Raw genomic sequence first — 19,749 nt, 5'->3', positions numbered from 1 at the left:
GGGGCAGCATTTCTTCTTTCTGGCTCATCTATTTTAGATGTTTGTACAGAGCTGATATAATTTGACTGAGTAATATTGTCTGATGGTTTAGGCCTTAGGGTCAGGGTGATATATCAGTGTGCTTTGCATGATGTTCCTCTCACTATATCCCATCTGAGCATTACTGGAGCAAAGGAGAAGGGATCAGAAATGCTGGACATTGCCTTTCTCTGTTAAGTCTGAGGCAGCAAAAAGTAAATGTGGGGTTTTGTGTTTATATATACATTTTTTTATGTATATAAATACATAAATTTACAGGCATTTGAACTGCTGCAAGCTGACTACTGCACCTAATGTAATAATGTTCTGAGACGAGGGCAGCCAAGATTCAATCTTGTCTCAGCAGAAGATTTAAAGCCTTCGTCAGACTCAAGATTCATGGGGATTATATATATTGTACTATTATTATCTTTTTTTTTTTTTTTTTTGTATAACTAGAGCCTGAGTCCATGGCACTGCACCCTGAACACAAATATCAGTTCTGCTCTCAGTCATAGGTACACCTTGTAGTACCAGTGATCTTATCTAGGAGTGACAATGTACAAAGAAAACATGAACTCTCACTCTTTCCCCGGGATGAGTTGGCAGGAAATTTGCAGAAGGCTACTATGGTTCAGATTTGACCGTAAAGGACACAGGAAATATTTATTTAGAGTTGGGATTAGCACCTGCTCCTTCGGTGGTGTGGTAAGAGCTGTGAAAGGTGCCATTCAGGAAATGAGTGGGTGGAGGTCTGGGAGGTGACTGCAAGGTCTGAGAGCTGGCAAGAAGCTCTTTGCTAAGGCTCTGTTTGTGTTTGTGGGGGCACGAGCAAGTACAGGGTAAGAGCCCAAGGTCACTGTGTCTATAGAGGCCTTCACAGGATCTAAGCAAAATATTATTGACTTGAAGGGCAAGTTTCCAGTCCTTGTGAAGATCTCCTGCACAACCATTTCCAGGTGATCCACATTCACCCTCAGAGAAGAGGCTGCCAAGGTGATTTATTTAGGATTCTCCTAAACCTAGGACTGCTTATGTACTGATTTTCTCCTGGTGGAGAGGCCACGATGGACTGTTCCATCAGTCCATACTTGTCAACTCTCAAAAGAGTGCCTCTGGCCCTCCAACAGGAACTTTGGCTACACTGACAAGAGAGAGTTACCCCTGCAAAGCCTAACATCAGAGAAATTCTTATCTAGGGTAAAATTATTTGCAATAGTCCAGTAAAGAAAGGAAAAATTTAAAAATCTGGTGCTCAGTACCTATAGGGTGAGCAAAGTTTTACAAGATCTGCTCATACTCATCTCCTTCACTGGGATCCATCTTTCCTAAATGTGGGGCTACACTGTAGGTGTCTAAACTGGAGTTAGTCAGGCAATCACACCTTAGAGTTCTCTGAGACCCAGTTAGTTTATCAGTGGAAGTCTGGGGCACGTTTCACCTGATCCCAGACTCTGTTGTCTGTGTTGAAGAGACCTCTATTGATTGTGAAAGGAGTCTCATGTCATCCAACAAGCTTGGATTTATATGTTTATTTTGTATATGGCTAAAACTAGAGAAGATGGATCCCATCCTCTAACCATATACTCAAATTTTAAAAATAGATAGCCCCAGAAGACCTATCAGATCATCTGAAGACAAGAGAAAGGGGTCGGGACTTGTGTTCAGGGATGGATTACAAATGTTAGCTTCCCAGCTCTTTCAGGACACTTTACTACCACATTTACTCCAGATTTGGCCTAGGTTGTAGATGTAGCTTCACCAAGCCCGTATTTCCTTTCCATACTGACCAATTGTGCATGGACAATCCATGTTCAGTACTTCAGCTTTGCAGGACTGACTCCTCCAAGACATCTGAAAAGGGGTGATCCCATTCAGGAAAAAGACAATTTACTCTCCCCATCACCAAATGAGAAGAAAAGACTGAATTTGGTTTCTCAAAAGCTGTGTTCAGCCTGTGCCCTGGATGGGCCATCTGTGTGCTGGCCACCCTTTGAAGAAGAACACAAGGTACTCACTTTAACTATTATTGGTTTGTTTTAAGGGAGCTTGGGTTCTGTAAATAAGACAGCAATGTTTTCTTCTGGCAACCCACACATTTCGCAAGAGCTTCCACAGGCTCTACCAGGACACAAACAAGTATCCAGGAGAGAAAGCAAACCCTCTTCAAATGGAGAGAGCCCTTTCCTAACCACAAACAGGGGGGAGTGCTTCTTCCTCAAACACGTGGCAGGGACATGCTGGAGGGTGAGATGGGCTTGCCGAGGGAGAAATCCAGCTGGAATTTTTTACCAAGCAGCTCTGCTGAACAGCTCTACAATATAGCAGTTGTTCTGGGGATATTCACTATCTCAGTCATTCCTGTGAGCTGTTATTCCAAGAGCTTAAACACAAAGCGTGCCTTATGGAATTAAACCCAACGGCCCAGTAAGGTGCTTTAACAGCGCTTCTTCATAAGCAATTCTTTCTTTCCCCGTGTTCCTTTTAATTTCTGTTTCCCCTCAGTATCCATCTGGAAATTCAGAGACCAGAACTGTGCACTCCCAGCTGCAGATGCTGGGCAAAGCTGCCAGGACATGCTAGAGAATCCTGGTGGCAAGAGTGACCAGAGAAGAAGGCTGAGTGGCAAACAGCCGTGCAGGTGGATAATTACTCTCATTTGAACATTTTGGTGTGGCTCTGTTGTGGCTGCCTTCTTCAAGCAGCAGGGGAGCTACTCCTGAAACCAAACCCTCGGGGCTTAGGCTGTGGACTTTTGGCTCTTACAATGCCAGTGGAAGAGGTTGCCTGCTGGAGGTTGCTGCCCCCACAGCTGCCAAATGGGTACACCTTACCTTACTTTACCCTGTAAAAGTCAAAATGTGCTGGATGGGCAAAGACTGATCATTTAAATCTGAGCTCCTGTCCCATCACTACAGTACTCAAGTTGAAAGTTATTGCTCCATAGTCAGAATAACATTAGCTTAAAAATAGTTTGCTAGATGACAAGGAAACAACAGTAGAGACAAACACCAAGATGTGGAATTTATCTGCTACAGTAGTAAATTCTTACCTTCAAAAATTGGATTAAGAAATCTAATTTTGTGGTATAGAATTAGCCTCCATGAAGACAACAAAAGCCTATGTATCTACCAAGACTTACTCAAGTCCTAAAATATATGACTCAATTTAGACTTCAGAGCTTTAAATTCAGGACTTAAGAGTTGGATGCACTCTTCTTACAATAAAAAAAAAAGATGGTATGTAGCGGTTTCTTTTTCCTAGTGTTTATTTTCTTTTATTATACCACATAGATCCATTCTTAAATAGAGCTGGTCAAAGAGATGCAAGAAATTCTTCTCTTCCAAAATCTCTGGCAAACCACCACACCCAGCTCCACTACAACCCAACGCCCAAACAAAAAGTCTGTTATGTCTTGGGGGATATTTTCTCCTATTTTTCTCCTATTTTTTCCTACATGCAGCAGGTTCCCACAAACAGTAGTGCACCTCAGCTATGACACAGGATTTCATCAGACAGTGATCGGTGTTTTCAGTCAAAAAAGCACTTCCTCATGAAACTATGTATATCAGGACCATCTGGAGACCCTCACCATTATGGTGCAATAAAATATACTTTAAATTTATATTGTGACATTGCGCTTATTAAAGCTCAGTTCTTTCAACAGACGTATAAACCAATAATTTTACTTGTGTTAAATATTCCCCAAAGAAAAGTAAATTGACCTCCTCAGGGATTTTTCAAGGATTAGAAAAATGTCCTTGCAGTATCTGTTTTCCATTATTGTAATTACAGAGGGTGATGATAATCCTTTCAGCATTATTGTTTCGACATGTGCATGATTTATAGTCGGACATGTAAGTTCATTTGATGCCGGTTTTGAGAGCAGGACATTGTATCAGAGATAAAAGGAATGAAACAGACATGTAATCTGATAACTAACTTTACTTGTGAGTGGAATAAAAATGTGGTCTCATTTAACATGATTATAAATAACTGCTTAAATTTCAAGTCATCAGTGGAGTGTAAATGCTCCAAGAGGAATATTGTAAATAAACAATCTGAAAAGAGGGTATTCAGATCAGCTGATAATATTCCACTGAAGGGACAAAGAATTTCTGCTGTGCACCCTGGAATTGGGTCCTGCTGAAACTCCTTAGATGGGCAAAATACCCAAGGAGATCAACAGGAAGTTCACATAAACAAACAGAAGAGTCTTTTAAAAGCATCTCTACTGAATTAAAAGACCTTTTTTTCTGTGTGACGTGGAAGGGGGACTGCAATAAGTGTGCTTACCCAGGTGCTTGTACATGCCAGCAGGATGAGCTGCTAGAAGACATTTTCTGTTCCTGGGACAGGGGGAGGTCACCTGCAGCAACCCCTGGCCGAAATTGTCCCAAACTACCATGGTGAGATTTGCTTGACACGGTGGCACTGATTTCCCAACACCAGCCTACCTGGAGCCCTGTGGTGAAGGAAGAAAAGAAGTCAGATAGCCCCAGTTCTTTGGGAGATGTGACTCTGTGCAGGGGGTTTAGGTGGCCACAAGCACATGTCTACAGCCAAGCTGGTCCCCTTCAGCTCCTCCTGGTGACCCTGGTGAGATGTTGCCACTCTGGGGACCTCGTGCTCAGGGATGAGATGAGCTCTGTTCTGGAAGGTCCCACTTATCCCCAGTGCCTATGGGATCTGTGTAAGGGGACTGTGCTGGGAATGTCAAAAGCTAACCAAGCTGAGACCCACTTGCAGTGCTGGACAGAAACCAGCTTTGACTTTATCATGTTGGAGATGCTCATGTAATTTTTTCTTTTTAGTAATGTAGAAAGTGGCATGGAGATCCTGTTTAGTCTGGAAATACTGGAATACAAAGACAATCAGAAACATCAGTCAATATTTATTTTTAAATGTATTTACTAAAATATGTTGAATCCTGGTACAGATACCCTTGCTTAGTAAAATTACCCTTTCTTGCAAAGAAGTAGGTTTATCTGGTTTCATTCAATTTATCTTAGAAATTGAAATTTTAAACTGAAATTAAGCAGCTCAGATTCTACCAAACATTAAAAATATGTAGACTGAATATAGTTTAGGAAACACAGAATGACAAAGCTGATGATAGAAACCCAAAGTCCTGCATGTCAGCATTATGCTATTTTCTCAGAGATTCAATTCATTTTAATTTCTGTGTGTAACTGGACCATATACTTAAATGACAGTCACCATTATTGCTCCATGGATGAGTCTGAGCCTTTCTGATAAATCTAGTCAAGTCATTAATTGGTACCATGCTGGCTGATACCACCTGGAAAGTATAAGCTGTTATCCACCTTTATTTGTATTTTGACTGAAAAATTCCTGACGGAATTATTTCCACTACAAATAATAATTTATTTAAACCAGACTTTTTACAGAAAGTTTTAACCAGATAATTTAAAAAACAGAAAATTTCTCCCAGAAGGAAAATCTTATGAAAAAGAATCTTATGTCATTCACATTATTTCATTTTGATAAAATCATAATAATTTGATTCACTTTGATTTTTTGGTACTTGACGTGAAATATCTCATTATTTTAAAACATCTGATTTTAAAATGATCCCAAAGCAAAAACAAAAAGGAAGTATAACATTCTGAAAATGTTAGCTGATAATTACTAAACCATTAGAACATTTCTTCTCTTTTCAAAGCTTGGGAACAAAACATATTTCAGCAAAAGACAATCCAGTTTTTCAAAGTGGTTCCAGTGAAGAGTCTTATATCTGGCAGCAACTCTTTGTCCAGGTACCATTATAAACGTCTATCCTGTATTTGAAATTTCATGTGAAAATCCTTTGAGAATAAGAACTAGGGAGGAATAGAGTTGAACTTGCATTATTTTATCATCTTTTCCACCATGAAGAAATACTGATACATTCTATTAAAAATGCGCTTATCCTTGTGTAAGGATATCAAAAAGATATTTATATCATCAGCTGCAATATTTATTTAATTAACCCAAGTGGGTGATTTAATAGTAATGGCTAATTTATAAATAGATATATTTCTTTTTTTTTTTTTTTTTAAAGAGTGAATTGTGCTCTTGAAATTAGCCTGAAAGCAGCTGTGTGTTTGACCCACAGCAGCAACAACAAACAGTACACAGCAGCTCTGACATGCTATCAGAGTAATGGATCGTTTTAAAAAGCCTGGAAATGATTAAACAGGGGTGCTGCTGCATGCAGCCTTTAATTGATTGATTTGAGTTTGCGGTCAGAAAATGACTGTCAGCTACAGCTTATCTATAATTATCAGTAATCAAAACCAGATTTTTCTCTCTTCCTAATGCTGTAATGCTCTTTCAGTGCTTGTGGCATATGTGCAGCTCAGGCATGCATCTGCAGCTGCCTCACAGAGTTAGACTGTGCAGCACCGTGCTCTGACACACACCCAACAGAAAAATAAATACCTTTGTGCCCCTGAAATAATCACTGTGAGCAAGGAGGGGAGAAACTGGCAGAGAAACGTCTGAGGTTTAGAGTTTTCTCTGCATGTTGTTCTGATGACAAGAGGACAGCAGAGAAAAATCATGTGCTTTCTTTCCCCCCACACTTGTTTCTGTACTAGATAAAGAGCAATCAGATTTTTCCTGGAGCGAATTTTGTTCCCTACCTTTTAAGACAAGCAAGAAAATCATCCCTTTGTCTTGGGCATCCCTTCTGGAGTCATTAGAAAGACATTTGCCTTTGAGGGAAGTCACCGAGGGTTGTTCTGAAACCTGCTTTGATTGCAAAGCCTGAACAAGAAGATTCTCACTCTGCTAAAGCTACTGGAGAGCTGTCATCAGTATCCTTGTTGCTCCAGAAACTGAAGTGGCTTCCCTGACATTTATTTTACCTAACTTGATAGTACTGAGCCCATTTCTGTCAGCCCCCATTGGATGCTTTATGGGTGTAAAGAAGAGGGAAAAATTAGAACAAACTGCTTTTGAAAAAAAAAATAAAAGAAAAAAATTACCTGCTGAAATCTCATTCGATTTTGAGAAATCACATTATTTGATCACCTAATTCCAGAGAAGAATCAAGGCTGTAAACACTAAGTGATGGAAGGTGCTACCTGTCTCCAGAGGTAGGAAAATAGGTCAGAAGATGGTTAGGGTGCAAGCACCATCCCTTTGCATCCTGCCTTGCTGGAAATGGTTTTAGACAACTTGCAACTTCATTTGTCATTGTGAACCCTGCTATAAGGCCAGATTCTGGGAGTCCAGCTCAAGGACTAGCTCACCATGCTTCCATTTGACTTCCTCTCACTGCTAACCACAGTGGGATTAATTTTGACAACATCTGAGAAGCACATGAGAGTTGACATGTGTAACAGTCAAGCTGGAAAACACAAATCCAATTTTTCTGGTATGTTTCTTGGTGGCAAAAAGCAGGGAAACTCAAAGAAGGAGAGAGTTTCTGTTTTTCCAGCAGAAAGAAAGGATAAAAAATGGAAGTCAGGGAAGATGGTAGTGCTGAAAATGGGAGAAAACAGATTATGTTCTTCCTGTGTGTCTGGTACATCCTGCCTTCTGATGGTCATCAAGTCAAGTAATTCAGTGAAGGATGAAAGCTGAAAATACAGAAGTATTCTCTAAAAAATGTATTTTCAGAAGAAGCCTACCCTTTTAATGTCTATCTCCATGTAAATATCAGTTAGGTTTTTTTAGATGTCTGGAAAAGGTAGATCTCATTAAATCAAGATAAGTTAAAAAATAATCTGCTTCATCAGATCAGTCATGAGAGTGTGTGGATACAATGTATAAAGCAATATACTTATTCTATTTATTAAGGAAGAGCTGAATAGTATTTTATTTTCAATTTTTGCATACTTCCATCAATCACTTTGGTGAAGATACCTAAAGAATCTGCTATATTTTTCCATAGGCCTCTCTAGAATTTTTTGAGCAAGCATCCCATAGATGCTCTTTTTAAAGAAGAAACATCATCTCCTGCTAGCTCGTGCTGGCAGAGCCATGTATGTCTGCATGCTGCTCCTCTCCAGAACACAGAGATTCTTCCTGCACTTCATAATTTTGGATTTATATGCTGAAACTGCAGAGCCCATGCCTGTCTTTCAGCACGCAAGCTCTCTTGCAGAAACTTTCCAAATTATGGGGAAAGATAATATGGACCATGCTGGATAAGGGACTGAACAACCAGAGCCAAAGTGCTGGGGCCAAACAGCTCTCACCAATCAATCAGAGAGATTCACAGTCCAGAGCAGCATCCTGCAGCTCTGGGTCAGCTCTGGGATTTCTATTGGATCTCCTGCTCCTAGTCAAAGTCCAACAGCAGCAGCTCCACGTGCTTCCTCTCTTCTCAGAGTGGGCAAGAATAAAAGGTGAAGCACTAAGGCAAGCAATGTGTGTCCCTCATTTGCCAGGCTACCTGCAAAATGCATGGTCAGTATCACCACAGCTCTTGGTTTTCTTTTCTTAAGAAAATCCTTATAGCAGGAAATACTGGGAGGAAAAAAATTAGTAATTGGGAAAGGTATATTAGTGCTTTGATACCTGCAGAAGGAAGATTCCTGCTGCTCTATCATTTCCCTTGATTTTCAGAGAGGTGTTGCATTGTGCTGGATGTAAATACTACCTACAGGAAAATGTTAATATGCTGAAGAGTATCGCCAGTGGAAAAAAATATTTTGGCCCCCTTTGAATTTCTATCTGAAAAGTACTTCAGGGAACCAGAGTTGACAGGATGATAAATTTCTACTGCAGTTTTGAGGCTAAAAGTGCAAGTTGGCATACAGTGATCCCCTTTCTTAATCAGTTCAAGATGGACTTGGAAGGGGCTCATCTTGGTCTTCCATGTCTTGCAAAGAGAGAATGTGTAGAACCAAGCTTAAATTTCACCTCTGGTGCTCTCAGGTGGCCATGTGAGCCACTGAAAAACTGATTATGGTGCTGGCATGTTCAGTCATCTGAAATGCACACTATATGCTGGTGGGATGATTTGCACATTGTTAAGAAGTGAGAGCTGAGGATAAGGTCTGTTACACCCAGAAGTAAAACTGGACTAAAATTCACCCCTGGAGTGGCAGAGGAGTAGAATTAATGACAGGTAGAACTGCTGCAGTTTTTTAGGATGCAGCACCTGCCTTTGGGTGGAGTGGGAGTTGAAACTGGGATAGGTGAGCTTGTGCTGTATCAGACCCAGCTGGTACTCACATTATGTCCCTAGAAGCAGTATTTTCCATGGAAGCTGCATGTACCTGTGCTGATGGCTTTTGCTAAGTCAGCATCTGAACAAACCAAAGGCAATGGAAATCCCCCTGTTGGTGCCAACACTGCTCTCAGGGGCATCTCCTGGGAGTTTACATCGAATAAGCAAAGATGCATTTCCTCTGACTGCTGAAGAGATGACAGAAATGAAATAAAGGTTCGTGGCTTCGTAATTTGCAACAAAAAATGTTATGTGTGCTCATCTAATCTGCCACCCTGTACATTGCAAACTGCAGGATTCCTTTAAAATCTCTGGTTTGCATTTCAGCCTCACTCCTCGAAGAACAGTTCACTTTAGCTTACAGTAAAGGTCTGGTTTTGGTCTGTTTGGCATATCTCATTTTCAAATTGATTGCTTCTCTGGAGCCTAAAGTCTCCTCAGGAGCACTTCATAGCTTCATTTTCCATAATGTTATTGACTAACTTTGCCCAGAATTCCCAAGACCTCAGAGACTTTTATATTACATTTTCGTTTATTTTTGTGTCTTATTGCAGGCTGTTTTCTTATATTTCTCTGTATGAAGATGCAAGCTCCCACACAAAGAAACCCACAGACCACAGCAACCTCTTGGATGGGGGGAAAAATTCTCCAGCTGTTATGTACATTTTTGGAAAGTGCGTATGAACTACTCCTAATCTGAGTTCATCCAAAACTATTTTTGAAGTCTAGCTGTCAGCATTTTTGTCTCAGCAATATTTGTGTTCTTCTCTGAAAGTCACTAAACTTGGACATTGTGGCATTAAACTTTCAAAAAGAGAAGTCAAAAACATTTGTGTTGAGTTGAATGTACTTTTTAACTGGGAATAAAGCTAGGGAGAGCTTATCTAAGAAAATAAGTCATGGACTCATTATACCCTTGATTTTCTTATCTCTCGTTGTAAAATAAGTTAGATTAAAGGTTTGGGTTTTAGCCTTTTCTATATATGAGTCTGCACATTTAATTCTTCTCTTAGTCATGTCCATAAAATATAGGATGAGAGCACATTGGCTTTGAGGGCTGAGTGTTGCTACTTTTATTTCTGAACAGAGCTGATCTGACTTAGTTAAGACAACTAGAAGAAGAATCTGTATGTTTGCCACCAAATTAGAATGTCTCAAAAAAAAGTCTCTGTCATTTGCTAATCCTCTCCAGTTCTGCATCCTGACAGGCTCTTGGGAGAGTTTCTTTTACTCCCTGTGGGTCCCATTGGCCCAGGAACTCTATTACTGATGCACAAAGGTCACTTTCTTTAGTAGTCTGCATGGTGAAAGTCCAGAAATGTTGGTCATAAGTTGTATTTTCAAGTCTCCTCCTTTCCTGAAAGAGCCCTATACATTCCCAAGTAAGCTGTTCACACCAGTACTTTTACTATTTCTTTTTCAGGGTCAGAGATATTAACAATAGAGGTTTTAAACTTTTCAATCAAAAAGTAGAGGAAGATATAACTTGTTTCAAGAACTACTGAAAATTGTCACAAATATAATAAACCTTTCATAGTATTTCTTTCGAATCCTCTATATATTTTAATCAATCAATGCTGTTAATGTTAGGTCTGTTAGGAATCTTTTTTCATGTTGGGCTATATTATGTTTACAATTCTTTTTAATGTTCTCACTAAAACTCTGAATAGTGACAATCATATTCTTCAGCAGAAAGTTACTAAAGATCAGCTTTCAGATCTGCTGCAGTACAAAAAAGTTCATAAATACTATGGAAAACTCATTTTTCTTGAGTAATAATATTGACTCATATAAAATGATATTATCTATATATTCTCTCATACTAAGCGAGCTAAAATCTTACTATTTGCACTTGATGATAATATGGTTATATAAATTGCAATGATCAGTAAAACCTCAAAAAACTTCAGAGGTTTGTAAAAGGGGCCTCTTCATCCCAATTGAGCCTGCTCTAACATTGGTTTCCTGGTATGATCTGATCCTACAAAGACCAAAAAACAAAATTTCCAAGATTTAATATCTCTTCTTAAAATAAATCTCTGCTTCTAAATATCAAACATTATTTTCCCATGAAATGAGATTCATGTGCTGCAAACATCGTTTCACAAAGACCCTGGAAAACGTGGAAGTAGAGGTTACATGTACATTCCTCTACATATTCTATAACCACATCTGTCATTTGCTGAACAGTGACCCTGAGACAAAACAATAAAATATCACCTCTTGATAGGAGCAACATTAGAGGCAGACAAAAAGAATGAGAAAAATTTAAAGCTTATAGGCAACACCTTACTAATCACAGCAAATAACTTGCAATTCTATTAAAATCTCGGAAGCAGACTCTGGTAGCAATTATGATAAAAATGAGGAAATGTGATATTCTACTAGCATTCTGGTATTATAAGGTTTGCCCAGTTAGAAAAAGAAGCTGTGTAGGATCACTTAGAAGAGGTTATACAAGTCGTCATTCTGCCTAGAGATGGTTTTAAGACAGTCTTTTGGAAAGTCAGACAGACACAGAAAACAAACAAGACCTGACAAACTATTTGCTAAACCTACTGAGTACAGGAGGCTGCTTACTACCTTGTAAAAAATTTTCACTTAAAGTTCTATAAAAAGATGAGGTCCAGAAATAAAAACAGAAAATAAGGGGAGTGTGAGAGTGATATTTGGGACAGTAGTGTCTGTATATACGTAATACGCACAGGGCTACCTTAAAATCCTCTACTCCTCTTCCTTCTATTTAATTTAAATGCATCCATAACTCAGGATCAGGAGAAAACTAGTTGGTTTTCCATACAAATAAAGGATAGGCTAAAATAATTAGGCATTTGGGAAAAGGCTGGGGACTTTGGTTAGGCTGCTACAGCTAGATGGAACTTTTCTTTCTTTATTTAAAATTCAGTGCTTTATAAAAGCTGCAAAGAAAGATTGATTTGTTAGCAGCAAGAAGCAGTGTAGCCTATGCTCTTGTAGGAAAGATAGTGCAATGGCTAGTTCAGAAAATGAACACAAGTTGCTTTCAAAAAGCTTATTGTTTAAATGCATGCTATTCCTTCTGCAAGGACCCAGTGGAATTTCTTATCCTCCCAACACACTGAGGCTTTCTTTTCAGAAAGGAGGATGAGAGAAACTGATTAATTTGCTTATTCTAGATGGACCTTTCAAGGACATTTTGTAGCTCCAAATGTTTGGCTACGACATTGTAATCTATAGTTATAAATATTGACCTTTGGTAACATATTAGATAGTCCAAAACATGAAAATTCAGTAGTAATAGTAACTATAACCAGTAGTTACATTTTGCTGTTCATCTACGCAGCAAAGTGTTCTTTGCAATGGGGAGGTCCAGGAACTTCACATTACAAGTAGGGAAATGGGAGCAAAAGGAGCTGAAGAACTTCCAAAGAAAGATAATTGGACAACTTTGATTGCTTGCCTTTATTTTTCCACCATTTATACAATATCCACCAAAATAGACTTGTCTGTAGAGCTTGGATATTCTCATTTCACTGAACTGCACAGATGATTAAGAGAGAGGACATAGAGAATTTTATAAGACTTCTTCTTTTTTGGCAGTTTGGACTCAAACCTGAAAAATTAGGAAGGGTTCTCAAGGCATTTCCTCTTTTCAAATTTCAACAAAGATATTTTTAAACTCTATTCTTCAGGGAATTTACTCCCGAGCTATGACATTTCACAGCCTAGTACAGCTGTCATTAATTAATGCTTTAGATCTCCTACAGTACCCTAAATGACAAGATCTGTGGAACATAATCCAGCCTAAGAGATAGCAACATAAAATGCCTACATTATCACAAAACATCCTTTTATTTTCCATTTATCAGCAGTTAAACCCAGCAAGATGCTTACCCAAGTCCAATTCAATTGCTTACAGAAGACATTCGGGTCTCTAATGATTAGCATCTGATTCCTTTTACAACCATCAAAATGCACTTAAAACATTAAAATGGAAATTTCATTTTACCTAGGATTTGAGGTAAGATAGGCACATAAGCCGTTTAAGTTCTGCAAGGATAGATATATAAGCTGTGGAAATAAAAAAAAAAAGCACTAAAAGGTCCCAACTTTTTCTTTAAAGAAAGAGGAAATAAGTACCAAACTTTTTTCAAACCCGTTGCCTTTTTATCTGGTGGGGAACTCCAGCTCACTTCATTCGAGGGCCCAATTAATCAGGAGTGTCATGTGTTCTACTGCTGAAAGATTTGTTCCTGATTCAAGAAAATAATGGGATGTCAAAGAGTGGTAAGCAAGCTCAGCTCTTGAAAGTTAATAATATACAGCTCTTATTTTACCAGTGATTTCTGCTCGGCCTAAGGGTGAGCATAAAAGAATTAAATGACTTCTGTATAATACCACTAGCTGTTTTTTTGGATTTTTTTTAACAGATCCTTAAGGGCAACCCCACTACATAAATATGTCTCCTTTACTTGAAGTAATGGAACCCAGGCCAGGGTAAGTCCAGTGCTATCCAACACCTGGTTTTTTGGGTTATTCATAGAGATGATCTTTGAAGCAGCATTAATATGACCCATTTTAGAGTGACTGAGAATTTGGCCCAACTTCCTCGCCTCTCCCAGAGCTACAGTTGTTAAAGTTTCGAGTAATGGAATCCAGTAGCATGAAATAGTACATTTATTTTGCTTAGACACACACACATACTCACACACACATGGTCATCATAATTTCCTATGACATGCAAGAGAAGAAAACTCTCATGCATAATATTCTAAAGGTTGAATATTTGGCCACCAACTTTTTCCAAAATAACTATTAAAGTTGTAATCGAAAGTGTTCCAGGCCACAGGGTTGGGTGGTTAAATTACACACTGAGGGGGAGATGGGCTGTGAACTCAATGTGAGCTTTATTTACTCCAAAAATTCTTTCATTAGGAAAACCCAAGACAGGCAACTCAAATTTATAATAAGAAAGTGCCTTTTTTTTCTATTGAACTGACCATTTTGGAAACTCAAAGGGTTCCAAGTATACTATTAATTTTTTACAATGTCAGCAGGCTTTTTATAAACTGTTTGGTTTTGTTGGGGTTTTTTTCTGAATTCTAACAGTCATCCATTTTGGAATTATTTTATACCCCAGAGGAAAGGTTTTGCTTTCCCTGAAGTGGGGAACAGTATCATATTTAAGCCATATGATTTATTTTTAAGAACGCTGTAAATATGGAACAAGCTCTTTCCAAATTGTTCACATTATAAACAGCGCCTAGGAAAGGCTGTGTTTGGTTTTGCTCTTAAAGGGGATTTCTTTCCTGGATTTCCTCTGCCAGTGTCAGGGTGAAGGCTCAGCACTGCTGCAGCTTCGTGTGGGCTGGCACAGAAGGCCACGTGGGTGGACACAGCTCCATTCCCTTGAGCTGCCTCCTGTGCAAGTGATCCAGAGCCCACTGAAGCCTTTCCATAGCTTTTCCAGCAAGGACAGTAAGCTCTGATCAAGCCATCTGAATAAACACATATTCAGGATAGATCTTCCAACAGGCAGTGAGCTGGCAGAAATTGAGTCTATCCCTTGGAACTGTGATCCCATTTTTGCAGTATCACATTTGCCAGCCATCCTGAGTCACAAATATGGTTTAAAACATGTTTATTGTTTCCTCCTTTTCTTCCCCAAACCATCTCAAGAAAAGCATGGAGGGTATTACTCTGAATGCATGAGTTTGACAGGTCACACCTTTATAAGCTACTCTGTTACAGCTGAAATTAAAACATGAGAATTGTTGTCTTTCAAAGCTCACTGAATCTTTCAAGAAGTTCTCTTCCCATCTCATCCATATAATTCTACACTTTCAACTTCGAATGTTTCAAAGACAATATTTTAATGCCATATTACAAATAAATTACAGCTCTTCCCTGTTTTTCAGGTTTTTGTTGTTTTTTAAAGCGGGCTGATGGTAAGCAGGGGTCTCAGAGAAAGATACACCTGTCCTGTTCTTACTGCCTCCACCACCTCCAACACAGATTAAACCATATTCCCAGAGGGAGTAATTGCACACAAAGAGCACTAGCTGCAGGGAAGGAGTTGCTCAGCCATGGTGGGGTTTGTTGGAGAGCACTGCCAGGCTGCCTCCAAGAGTTTCTGGGTTTTAGGTACACCCACTTCCCACTTGCATGTTCTCTCTACCCTTGCTGCAATTTAAAAGGGAGATGAGTCCTCGTCTTTGACGCAGAAACTTCTTTACAGGACTTTTTCATTTTATTTTATTTAGAGGTGGCATATAAAAGGCACAGCCTGGCACAGTGAAAGACCTGAAGAATTCAGTAGCTCTCCAGAGAATGTAATACTAGTTACATTCACTAGTATTCACTAATAACCCAAAGGACTATTCACTAGTAACCCAAAGGAATTAATCTCCTCCTTTCACATAAACAAGCCTTATGCAGAGCCTAGGTAATAACATAATTACAACCACACTCGACACACACATTCCCATCTGCCCTTTTCTGGTCTGACAGCAGTTCTTCCTCAGGGTTATGTGAAAAGGAAAAAAATGATTAGCAGAGAACAAAAACATATCAGTAAAGAATAATGTGTGTTTCCTTATTAGAGAGCCTCTGTCCTCTCCTCCCTCTTTATTCCAGTACATACAGAACTATAAAACACAGAAATGTTCACAGGATATTAAGTATTAAAGTGCTGATGTCAGCAAGCCAACAAAAATGCAAAGGACAATATACAGAAGTATTACTGGGACTACCACCGTAAAGTATTCATTTTATGGCAAATTTTAAAGTTAACCCAAAAAATGGCAAGCACATAAATTGTTGGATTAACTAAATCACATTAGTTTAATACATTCTGCTCCATCAGAAGCAATTTCTTAGCACCATCAGACTGACATACAGCTGATTCCTGACATATTTACAACAAGTACCAACAGCCTTCATGTTTTGGTATTCTTCTTCATCACCTTGCTAACAGCTTGCATATTTCATAATGTTCACCAGGCCCAGACAGGCATGGAGACAAGAAACTGGTTATATGCATATATATATATACATATATATATATATATATATATATAATATGCAAACAGTTTTTCAGTTAGTAACATTCATACTCTGAAATTTATTCCAGGTTATTTTACCAACTTGACTTCTCCCTCATTCTTAGGGAAATTCCAAAATCCCTGTTTGCCTTTGATATCAGGAACTTATTTACTACCAATCTAAACTTTGCATGATGTCATTGATAGTACATTGTCATTATAGGTATGACACCAGGCATTCTCACTAAGGAGTTTGTGTTTGGGGGCATAGGAATGTGTGTGTATAAATATGTGTGAGAAAGAGACAGAAAAAGTGTGTGCAGTTTTTCAGAGCAAACAAACTGGGAATCCTGGCATTTTTAATCCCTGAAGTGTGTGCAGTGCACAGGGAGTGACCTGTGGGTGAGTTGATGTAGAAACAGCGCATTCCTCACTCTTTCCTAGAAAAATCTTGCCAAAAGCCTTACTAAATGGTGCAGAACACTTTTTTTTCAATTGGCCCCCAAGGAGTCACAAGTAAGAAACAGAGAGACAAAGGAAGGTAGAAAGAAAGCATCTATGCACTGCATGTTCAAAAGTGCGTTTATGAAAAATAAAAAAGGAAGGAGGGGTGGGGGAAGAGAGGTTTACAGTTTGGTCGTTTTATCCCCTGAGTGCCATTTAATGTTCCAGGCTGTGTGTATCTGGGACCATGCCAGGTGTTTCATGTCCTTTCCATGGTGTTGCTGAACATTCCTGCTAATGGCCAGATCCTCTCAGACCTAAACCTGCTGACTCTTCCAGGTAAGAAATAACATTCAAGAAGGTGTTAGTGATGTGGGCTGAGCAGAAGTGCTGCAGCACAGGATATGTGCAGAACGGGCTCTCCCCCTGCTCCTTGCTGAAGAGCTAAAATTCTAGGTGAGGAAGATTGGAGGATCAGATCCTGCTGTACAACACACACAACCTCAGTAGCCTTTTTCTGTCTTACAGGGGGTCATTCGGACAGTGAGGAGCTCTAGCAATGTTTCTATGGAGGGATTCAGATCTCAGACTCAGCACAGTCTTCGAAGGTCTAAGGAAGAAAAGCACTCTATAAAGCAACAAACTGGGCATTGACCTGCTGACTGACCACCAGACTGCAGCCAGAGTACCTCTTAAATATCATTTTGTGTCTGAGCTCCTTGGGTTTCTGTTGTTCCCTTACCATAATCTCTTTTGGGCTCTGTTTAATGTGGGGAAAACACATCACAGTCAGTCTGCAGGGTAAAGGTAAATGCAGTTCTCTCCCATGGAAGAGTTGAACAGGACAATTACTGAACCCACAGCAAACATGTTCCTGCTATATACATTTCAAAAGATGTTGTGATGGTCTTGTTGCTTCCCCTAAACAGCTGGACACAGTCCACTTAATAACCTCTCTCCCTACAAAGTGCTTAATGTTTCCTCATAATCCAGCTTTTTTCTTTGTTGCTTTAACTTTGACTGTAGTGGCCTAAGTTTTAAATTTACCCTTAATGTAACTACTATAACAAAAGGGGAAAGAGACTGACATTTTCTGACATCAAGACATGTAAAACTCCCACTTTTCATTTGTCATTATGTTGGGCCTGTTTTCCCAAGAAATAAGGGAAATACTTGGTTAGAGACAGAAATGCAGATCAAGATTTGACCACAGAAGGAAAGAATTGGAATCTTTGTTTTTAATTGCTTTCAAATTGTATCCCTTACTTGGCAATAAGTTTCAATGTTTAGGTCATTTTCTTTCTTCTACTTTTCTCAGCACTGGACAAATACATTCATCTTAGCTCCTAAGAAACTAAAGATGGGTTTTTTCCTGTGTTTATCTTGAATACCTAGGACTTTGCAGAAGTTGCTCTTTTCCTATATCATGATACTGTATTTCAAATGTCATCCCTTGGAAAAGACACTGAATAAATGACAAACAAACCCAACCAAAAGAAAAGACCATGATGCATGTACTCCCCAAACTTTCCTTCACCTTCTCCAGGCCTCTCAACAGCAAATCCCCCACTAAACCCCAGAGCTCAACATGAAGCATCTGTGAAAGCAATAACTTGCTCTGGTGAATCAATGTCTTTATGCTACCCTTTAAATCAGATGAATCAGTCAAAAAAATAATGTAAATCTAAATTAAACCAGTTGGACAATGCCTAGAAAAGCCCAGTGTTCCTGGAAGTGCTGGAATAACATTTCCCACCAGCCAGCAAAAGATTAAAAAAACTAAAAACCCATCAAATCTAATTGGCGCAGTGTCGCAACCTTATATACAGAACATAGCTGGAGTTTTTCAAATACTCTCCAAACTAATATTTGTTTTTAATGCACTGCTGCCTTTCAATTCGGCACACATCTAACTGGAGAAATTGGCATACCAACACTCAGGGGCCCAAATTGAGAACATTTAAGTAGCTAATTAGAGCAGTGTCACACATTCCCACAGCATCATAGGTAGGTCTGTATCACTGCTGAAGCAAACACAGGCTTCTGCCCCAGCTCCACCCATCCTTATTCACAGTCACCCCTATAATTATAATTATCCCATAGTGTTTGGTGATGCCATGTACATTAACCTTTCAAGTGGCATATCTGCTGCCTTTCAGTTTCCTCCAAAGACCTTGAGCTAAGTTATGCGGTGCCCTTGGCAGCAATTACTTGTCTCCATCACTTTCTGGTGACGTATAAAGTAAGAAATTTAAAAATATATATATGCATATATATATATATATATATATATATATATATATATATATCCCCAGTACCGTGTGTGTGGTAACCCCACACAGATCATGCTGTTTAAAACATGGTAATACTCCATGATGCCACATGGAAGTTGTATGGGTTATCATGCAAAGGCTATAGCAGGAGAGTTTGCAGTCAAGGGGAAAAAATAAAAGGAAGGATTTAAAATTTTTTGGTTTTTTTTTTAAAGTACTTCTATTCATATGCAGTATTATTTAAAAATACAGACTTTAACAACACGTCTTAGAATAAATCAGAAACACATAGAATGGTCTGGGTTGGAAGGAACTTCCAAGATCATTTATTTCCAGCCCCCTAGCATGGGCAGGGCCACTTTCCACTAGACCAAACCTGTTCTTGAACACTTCCAGGGATGGGGCATCCACAGCTTCTCTGTGCAACCTGTGCCAGTGTCTCACCACCCTCACAGGGAAGAATTTGTTCCTAATATTTGCTGTCAGAACCATTGCCATCATTTCCCAAGACATTTAGAAAACCAAGGGTGGTCTTGTTGCTAAATCACAGGACTGGGAAATAAGCCCATTTCCAGAAAATGCCAAAACTTCCCTCTGATCCTCATAAAGTGCTTTAACCTTCCAGCTCTCTTAACCTTCCAGCTCTCACACAGATAAAATACCTAACCCATTTTAGCCCTGCCTATCCTCAATCTCTTCCAGAAGGAATTTCTGAATGTCCCTGGGCCATGATGGTAGTGTTCTTTGAGGGCTAGCACTGAAATGTTCTAGATGGAAGTGAGAATAATTAGTAAAACTGGAGGGG

General features: G+C 39.2%; 1 long non-coding RNA gene across 1 annotated transcript in view; it reads left to right on the top strand.

Moving 5' to 3' along the window:
• Window positions 1-18,938, top strand: part of LOC148224220 (uncharacterized) — a 122,447-nt gene extending 103,509 nt beyond the window's left edge. Inside the window, exons 3-6 of the long non-coding RNA XR_015802189.1 lie at window positions 9,760-9,879; window positions 13,615-13,681; window positions 16,900-17,010; window positions 17,200-18,938. This is a non-coding gene — a long non-coding RNA (uncharacterized LOC148224220). The remainder of the gene's footprint in view (window positions 1-9,759; window positions 9,880-13,614; window positions 13,682-16,899; window positions 17,011-17,199) is intronic.
• The last annotated feature ends 811 nt before the right edge of the window (window positions 18,939-19,749 follow it).

Source organism: Sturnus vulgaris, chromosome 3 (genome assembly GCF_052056855.1).
Source record: "Sturnus vulgaris isolate bStuVul1 chromosome 3, bStuVul1.hap1, whole genome shotgun sequence".
In the NCBI taxonomy this organism is placed as follows: domain Eukaryota; kingdom Metazoa; phylum Chordata; class Aves; order Passeriformes; family Sturnidae; genus Sturnus; species Sturnus vulgaris.
This window is presented reverse-complemented; position numbering and strand designations above follow the sequence as displayed.